Source organism: Schistocerca gregaria, unplaced genomic scaffold, assembly GCF_023897955.1.
Source record: "Schistocerca gregaria isolate iqSchGreg1 unplaced genomic scaffold, iqSchGreg1.2 ptg000846l, whole genome shotgun sequence".
Classification (NCBI taxonomy): Eukaryota; Metazoa; Arthropoda; class Insecta; order Orthoptera; family Acrididae; genus Schistocerca; species Schistocerca gregaria.
In genome coordinates this window covers 152,501-160,000 of record NW_026062210.1, presented here as the reverse complement: position 1 = coordinate 160,000, position 7,500 = coordinate 152,501, and the positions used below count along the sequence as shown (strand labels likewise).

The 7,500-nt window shown below is 54.7% G+C and overlaps 3 non-coding genes across 3 annotated transcripts in view; all 3 read left to right on the top strand.

Moving 5' to 3' along the window:
* Positions 1–3,472: 3,472 nt before the first annotated feature.
* LOC126322940 (small subunit ribosomal RNA) lies at positions 3,473–5,365 on the top strand. Its single transcript, XR_007559336.1, has one exon. It is a non-coding gene; the product is annotated as a small subunit ribosomal RNA (ribosomal RNA).
* A 368-nt stretch (positions 5,366–5,733) lies between these two features.
* On the top strand, positions 5,734–5,888 carry LOC126322903 (5.8S ribosomal RNA). Its single transcript, XR_007559302.1, has one exon. It is a non-coding gene; the product is annotated as a 5.8S ribosomal RNA (ribosomal RNA).
* Positions 5,889–6,076: 188 nt separating this feature from the next.
* The window catches only part of LOC126322889 (large subunit ribosomal RNA), a 4,222-nt gene continuing 2,798 nt past the window's right edge, over positions 6,077–7,500 (top strand). The window contains exon 1 of the ribosomal RNA XR_007559294.1: positions 6,077–7,500. This exon is cut by the window's right edge and continues 2,798 nt beyond it. This is a non-coding gene — a ribosomal RNA (large subunit ribosomal RNA).

Here is a 7,500-nt window from a genome sequence, read left to right as displayed (position 1 = left end):
AATCGCACGTCAGCCAGACACTCGAACATGCACTACTCTCGGCCTGCAACGGAGACACACAATACGTAAACATCTGGAATGCGACAATGTCGAGTGCACCCTCTCTGCCACATTGCACCGTCGACACTATGATAACCAGACCAGTAGGTCCACCTATAAAAGCACAATACCACACTCCTCCGACAACTACCATTGCTCAGATAAACCAACACCACCAACACACATCCTACACAGAGGGGCACCAAATATCACCACCCGCCCTCGTGTTATACCACATGAAAAATTGCAGAAGTGAGAGACACAGACCCGCCAGCCTCTTGCTACAAGCATCGAACCGACGTGACGTATCTGACGGTGACTCAGGCATCCGCGTACTGCCACCACTATCCACCCCCCCCCCTCTCTGCCCCCTTCCCACACAATACCAAATTTAACCAACTTTATCGCTTAACCTAACTGTGGTTTTACCAGATTATCGCTTAACCTAACTGTGGCTGTACCAGATTATCGCTTAACCTAACTGTGGCTGTACCAGATTATCGCTTAACCTAACTGTGGCTGTACCAGATTATCGCTTAACCTAACTGTGGCTGTACCAGATTATCGCTTAACCTAACTGTGGCTGTACCAGATTATCGCTTAACCTAACTGTGGCTGTACCAGATTATCGCTTAACCTAACTGTGGCTGTACCAGATTATCGCTTAACCTAACTGTGGCTGTACCAGATTATCGCTTAACCTAACTGTGGCTGTACCAGATTATCGCTTAACCTAACTGTGGCTGTACCAGATTATCGCTTAACCTAACTGTGGTTGTACCAGATTATCCCTTAACCTAACTCAATTTGTCCCTTAACCTAACTCAATTTGTCCCTTAACCTAACTCAATTTGTCCCTTAACCTAACTCAATTTGTCCCTTAACCTAACTCAATTTGTCCCTTAACCTAACTCAATTTGTCCCTTAACCTAACTCAATTTGTCCCTTAACCTAACTCAATTTGTCCCTTAACCTAACTCAATTTGTCCCTTAACCTAACTCAATTTGTCCCTTAACCTAACTCAATTTGTCCCTTAACCTAACTCAATTTGTCCCTTAACCTAACCCACGTTGTCCCTTAACCTAACTCAATTTGTCCCTTAACCTAACTCAATTTGTCCCTTAACCTAACTCAATTTGTCCCTTAACCTAACTCAATTTGTCCCTTAACCTAACTCAATTTGTCCCTTAACCTAACTCAATTTGTCCCTTAACCTAACTCAATTTGTCCCTTAACCTAACTCAATTTGTCCCTTAACCTAACCCACGTTGTCCCTTAACCTAACCCACGTTGTCCCTTAACCTAACCCACGTTGTCCCTTAACCTAACCCACGTTGTCCCTTAACCTAACCCACGTTGTCCCTTAACCTAACCCACGTTGTCCCTTAACCTAACCCACGTTGTCCCTTAACCTAACCCACGTTGTCCCTTAACCTAACCCACGTTGTCCCTTAACCTAACCCACGTTGTCCCTTAACCTAACCCACGTTGTCCCTTAACCTAACCCACGTTGTCCCTTAACCTAACCCACGTTGTCCCTTAACCTAACCCACGTTGTCCCTTAACCTAACCCACGTTGTCCCTTAACCTAACCCACGTTGTCCCTTAACCTAACCCACGTTGTCCCTTTGCCTAACATAGTTCACTGCTCGGAATCTCTGGTGTCGTTGTTATCCTCATGTAGATGTCTTGCGAGTGTTGCTTACTTTCCACATATTCCCGCTATCCACTGTCAATTGTACTGCAATAGGACTATATCGCCCCCCCCCCCCCCTCTGCCCCTCTCTTTGTGTCTCCGTCCTCTCAAGCTGGTCGGTCTGGCGTTTGAGTGTTAAATGAGCCTCGCAGCTGTTCAGTTGCGTTCAGATGTCGACGCCCTCAGTGTACGTCGTGGTATGGTCTGTGTCCATTGTCCGCTGATGTCGTACGCGTAACCCACACGCTGTACCGATCATCGGTAGTTACGTACAGAGTGAAGTAGTGTGATACGTGTGACCGTACGCTGGCTGTGCCCAACGGTGTCGAATCTCAATTTCCATATGTTGTGCTCGATGCTACTTGTCTCGTCTCCCAATAACAGCTAGGTTGCACTGTGGTACGCCGTAGAGGCGTGTGGGAGGAACGTACGAACGCATTGTATGTCACCCTGGGTCGCTGGGGGTGGTGGTGCGGTGAGTCAGGTCAGGTCAGCGTGAGCCGTGTGATGTAGTGACGCGTGTATTCCGACTTTGTCGTATTGCCTCACACAAAGTGCTACCCTGGTGGACCGCGTTCCATATCTGGGACATGCCGCAGATGCCGGTTGACAGTGGATCGCGGAAGGGACATCGCATACGTGCGCGGGCCACCTTCCACGTGTTCTCTTCTGCACATGTCGCAGTGTGTATGTGGTCTGATGTAGCGTGTCGTGACACATGACATCCTGGCATGCAAGAATTGTTGAATTCGCAAATGTAGGTGGACATCTACGTTTACTGCCCAAGATACGCAAATGAACTGGAAATCCGTTGTTGAGCGGTTGTTCACGCTGGAGGTGAATCTGTGATGGCGACGATCGGTACAGCTATTAACCGGTTGTTTCAGCGGTACCCGCCACATCCACACACGTGACTAGGCCCATGTGGGTATGAAGCGATACGCGGCGGTGGCTTGGTGGGACTGTTCCCGGCCGGTGAAGGGGGGCCGCCCGGCGTGTTGGCCGCGCGCTGCGTGGGCGCACGCGCAACAGGCGGCTGGTGGGGGGCGCCGAGTGGCAGGAGCGCCAGCCGACGGGCTCGGCAGGCGGCGCAGCTACGCTGCGGCGCACCCTGCACGCGGCGCCTGGCGGCCAAAGTTGGTTCAGCCGAGCCCGGTGCGAAGCGCGGTGGACATCTGCAGTGTGCTGGTCTGATTGAGGACTGTGTGCGTTGAGGATGCGCCGCCGCCTGGCACTCGGCGCCGCGACGCCGTCTGCTGCTCGGTCGCCCCAGCGGTTCTCGCAGGTGGTTTGTATCGCAGTTGTGCGGACGTGTTGGCGCGTGCGCTGTGCTGGGAGAGTTCGCTTCTGCACCCAAGTGGGGCTTTGCCCTTGTGTGGCGCTGGCGTTGGAGCTGCCGGTCACCATAGGTGGCGCGTGTTGTCTCCCGCCGGCAATGCCACGACAGCACGCTCCCGGGCCTCTGTCGGCAGCGGCAAGCTCAGTTGGGAGCAAGGGTGTTCGCACTAAAACCGTCTACTCGCCTAACTCCGGGCGATTGCGCCTCTCTCGAAACCGACCAAGTACCTAGGACGGCGCTGCGCGCCGCCGGGACCTGAGAGGGTTTCGAGGTGTATCGTGCAGGGGAGCTCGGCCTCCTCCTGTTTGCAGAATAATTGAGCGGACGCTTGCGTGTTCGCGCGGGCCCCCGGGACACACTCCCGGGCGGCCGGCTGCTCAGCTCTAGTTGACGCAGCTCCCTGGTTGATCCTGCCAGTAGTCATATGCTTGTCTCAAAGATTAAGCCATGCATGTCTCAGTACAAGCCGCATTAAGGTGAAACCGCGAATGGCTCATTAAATCAGTTATGGTTCCTTAGATCGTACCCACGTTACTTGGATAACTGTGGTAATTCTAGAGCTAATACATGCAAACAGAGTCCCGACCAGAGATGGAAGGGACGCTTTTATTAGATCAAAACCAATCGGATTGGCTTGTCTGGTCCGTTTGCCTTGGTGACTCTGAATAACTTTGGGCTGATCGCACGGTCCTCGTACCGGCGACGCATCTTTCAAATGTCTGCCTTATCAACTGTCGATGGTAGGTTCTGCGCCTACCATGGTTGTAACGGGTAACGGGGAATCAGGGTTCGATTCCGGAGAGGGAGCCTGAGAAACGGCTACCACATCCAAGGAAGGCAGCAGGCGCGCAAATTACCCACTCCCGGCACGGGGAGGTAGTGACGAAAAATAACGATACGGGACTCATCCGAGGCCCCGTAATCGGAATGAGTACACTTTAAATCCTTTAACGAGTATCTATTGGAGGGCAAGTCTGGTGCCAGCAGCCGCGGTAATTCCAGCTCCAATAGCGTATATTAAAGTTGTTGCGGTTAAAAAGCTCGTAGTTGGATTTGTGTCCCACGCTGTTGGTTCACCGCCCGTCGGTGTTTAACTGGCATGTATCGTGGGACGTCCTGCCGGTGGGGCGAGCCGAAGGGGTGCTTTCGCGTCCCGAGGCGGACCCCGTTTAAATCCTACCAGGGTGCTCTTTGTTGAGTGTCTCGGTGGGCCGGCACGTTTACTTTGAACAAATTAGAGTGCTTAAAGCAGGCAAGCCCGCCTGAATACTGTGTGCATGGAATAATGGAATAGGACCTCGGTTCTATTTTGTTGGTTTTCGGAACCCGAGGTAATGATTAATAGGGACAGGCGGGGGCATTCGTATTGCGACGTTAGAGGTGAAATTCTTGGATCGTCGCAAGACGAACAGAAGCGAAAGCATTTGCCAAGTATGTTTTCATTAATCAAGAACGAAAGTTAGAGGTTCGAAGGCGATCAGATACCGCCCTAGTTCTAACCATAAACGATGCCAGCCAGCGATCCGCCGCAGTTCCTCCGATGACTCGGCGGGCAGCCTCCGGGAAACCAAAGCTTTTGGGTTCCGGGGGAAGTATGGTTGCAAAGCTGAAACTTAAAGGAATTGACGGAAGGTCACCACCAGGAGTGGAGCCTGCGGCTTAATTTGACTCAACACGGGAAACCTCACCAGGCCCGGACACCGGAAGGATTGACAGATTGATAGCTCTTTCTTGATTCGGTGGGTGGTGGTGCATGGCCGTTCTTAGTTGGTGGAGCGATTTGTCTGGTTAATTCCGATAACGAACGAGACTCTAGCCTGCTAACTAGTCGCGTGACATCCTTCGTGCTGTCAGCGATTACTTTTCTTCTTAGAGGGACAGGCGGCTTCTAGCCGCACGAGATTGAGCAATAACAGGTCTGTGATGCCCTTAGATGTTCTGGGCCGCACGCGCGCTACACTGAAGGAATCAGCGTGTCTTCCTAGGCCGAAAGGTCGGGGTAACCCGCTGAACCTCCTTCGTGCTAGGGATTGGGGCTTGCAATTGTTCCCCATGAACGAGGAATTCCCAGTAAGCGCGAGTCATAAGCTCGCGTTGATTACGTCCCTGCCCTTTGTACACACCGCCCGTCGCTACTACCGATTGAATGATTTAGTGAGGTCTTCGGACTGGTACGCGGCATCGACTCTGTCGTTGCCGATGCTACCGGAAAGATGACCAAACTTGATCATTTAGAGGAAGTAAAAGTCGTAACAAGGTTTCCGTAGGTGAACCTGCGGAAGGATCATTACCGACTAGACTGCATGTCTTTCGATGTGCGTGTCGTGTCGTGTCGCGCAACACGCTACCTGTACGGCAGTGGCCGTGCGCCGCGTGCGGAACCACGCGTGCCTCTCAAAACTAGCGGAAGTGTTGTTGTTGTGTGGTACGAGCGCTGAAGCTCTGGAGCGGCTGGCCTGCGGTACCTGGCGCCTGGCGCCGGTTTTGAATGACGTTCGCCCGAGTGCCTGTCCGCTCCGGTGTGGAGCCGTACGACGCCCATCGGCTGTGAGGCCGTTGGACACAAAAAAAAATAGTGGAACAGGGGCCGTCAGACGCCTCAGTCCCGCAAATGCTACTGTCTTGAAAGAGACAGTGGGAGACTGAAAAGGAAAAGATCACCCAGGACGGTGGATCACTCGGCTCGTGGGTCGATGAAGAACGCAGCAAATTGCGCGTCGACATGTGAACTGCAGGACACATGAACATCGACGTTTCGAACGCACATTGCGGTCCATGGATTCCGTTCCCGGGCCACGTCTGGCTGAGGGTCGGCTACGTATACTGAAGCGCGCGGCGTTTGTCCCGCTTCGGAGACGTGGGAGTGTCGTGGTCGCCTGTGTGGCCGGCCGCGTCTCCTTAAACGTGCGATGCGCGCCCGTCGCCTGGCGGTTCGCATACCGGTACTTTCTCGGTAGCGTGCACAGCCGGCTGGCGGTGTGGCGTGCGACACCTCGTACAACGACCTCAGAGCAGGCGAGACTACCCGCTGAATTTAAGCATATTACTAAGCGGAGGAAAAGAAACTAACAAGGATTCCCCCAGTAGCGGCGAGCGAACAGGGAAGAGTCCAGCACCGAACCCCGCAGGCTGCCGCCTGTCGTGGCATGTGGTGTTTGGGAGGGTCCACTACCCCGACGCCTCGCGCCGAGCCCAAGTCCAACTTGAATGAGGCCACGGCCCGTAGAGGGTGCCAGGCCCGTAGCGGCCGGTGCGAGCGTCGGCGGGACCTCTCCTTCGAGTCGGGTTGCTTGAGAGTGCAGCTCCAAGTGGGTGGTAAACTCCATCTGAGACTAAATATGACCACGAGACCGATAGCGAACAAGTACCGTGAGGGAAAGTTGGAAAGAACTTTGAAGAGAGAGTTCAAAAGTACGTGAAACCGTTCTGGGGTAAACGTGAGAAGTCCGAAAGGTCGAACGGGTGAGATTCACGCCCATCCGGCCACTGGCCCCCGCCCTCGGCAGATGGGGCCGGCCGCCCGCGCGGAGCAATCCGCGGCGGGGTCGTGTCCGGTTGCCTTTCCACTCGCCGCGGGGTGGGGCCGTTCCGGTGTGCGGTGGGCCGCACTTCTCCCCTAGTAGGACGTCGCGACCCGCTGGGTGCCGGCCTACGGCCCGGGTGCGCAGCCTGTCCTTCCGCGGGCCTCGGTTCGCGTCTGTTGGGCAGAGCCCCGGTGTCCTGGCTGGCTGCTCGGCGGTATATCTGGAGGAGTCGATTCGCCCCTTTGGGCGCTCGGGCTCCCGGCAAGCGCGCGCGGTTCTTCCCGGATGACGGACCTACCTGGCCCGGCCCCGGACCCGCGCCGCTGTTGGCTCGGGATGCTCTCGGGCGGAATAATCGCTCCCGTCAGCGGCGCTTCAGCTTTGGACAATTTCACGACCCGTCTTGAAACACGGACCAAGGAGTCTAACATGTGCGCGAGTCATTGGGCTGTACGAAACCTAAAGGCGTAATGAAAGTGAAGGTCTCGCCTTGCGCGGGCCGAGGGAGGATGGGGCTTCCCCGCCCTTCACGGGGCGGCGGCCTCCGCACTCCCGGGGCGTCTCGTCCTCATTGCGAGGTGAGGCGCACCTAGAGCGTACACGTTGGGACCCGAAAGATGGTGAACTATGCCTGGCCAGGACGAAGTCAGGGGAAACCCTGATGGAGGTCCGTAGCGATTCTGACGTGCAAATCGATCGTCGGAGCTGGGTATAGGGGCGAAAGACTAATCGAACCATCTAGTAGCTGGTTCCCTCCGAAGTTTCCCTCAGGATAGCTGGTCTTCGTACGAGTCTCATCCGGTAAAGCGAATGATTAGAGGCCTTGGGGCCGAAACGACCTCAACCTATTCTCAAACTTTAAATGGGTGAGATCTCCGGCTTGCTTGATATGCTGAAGCCG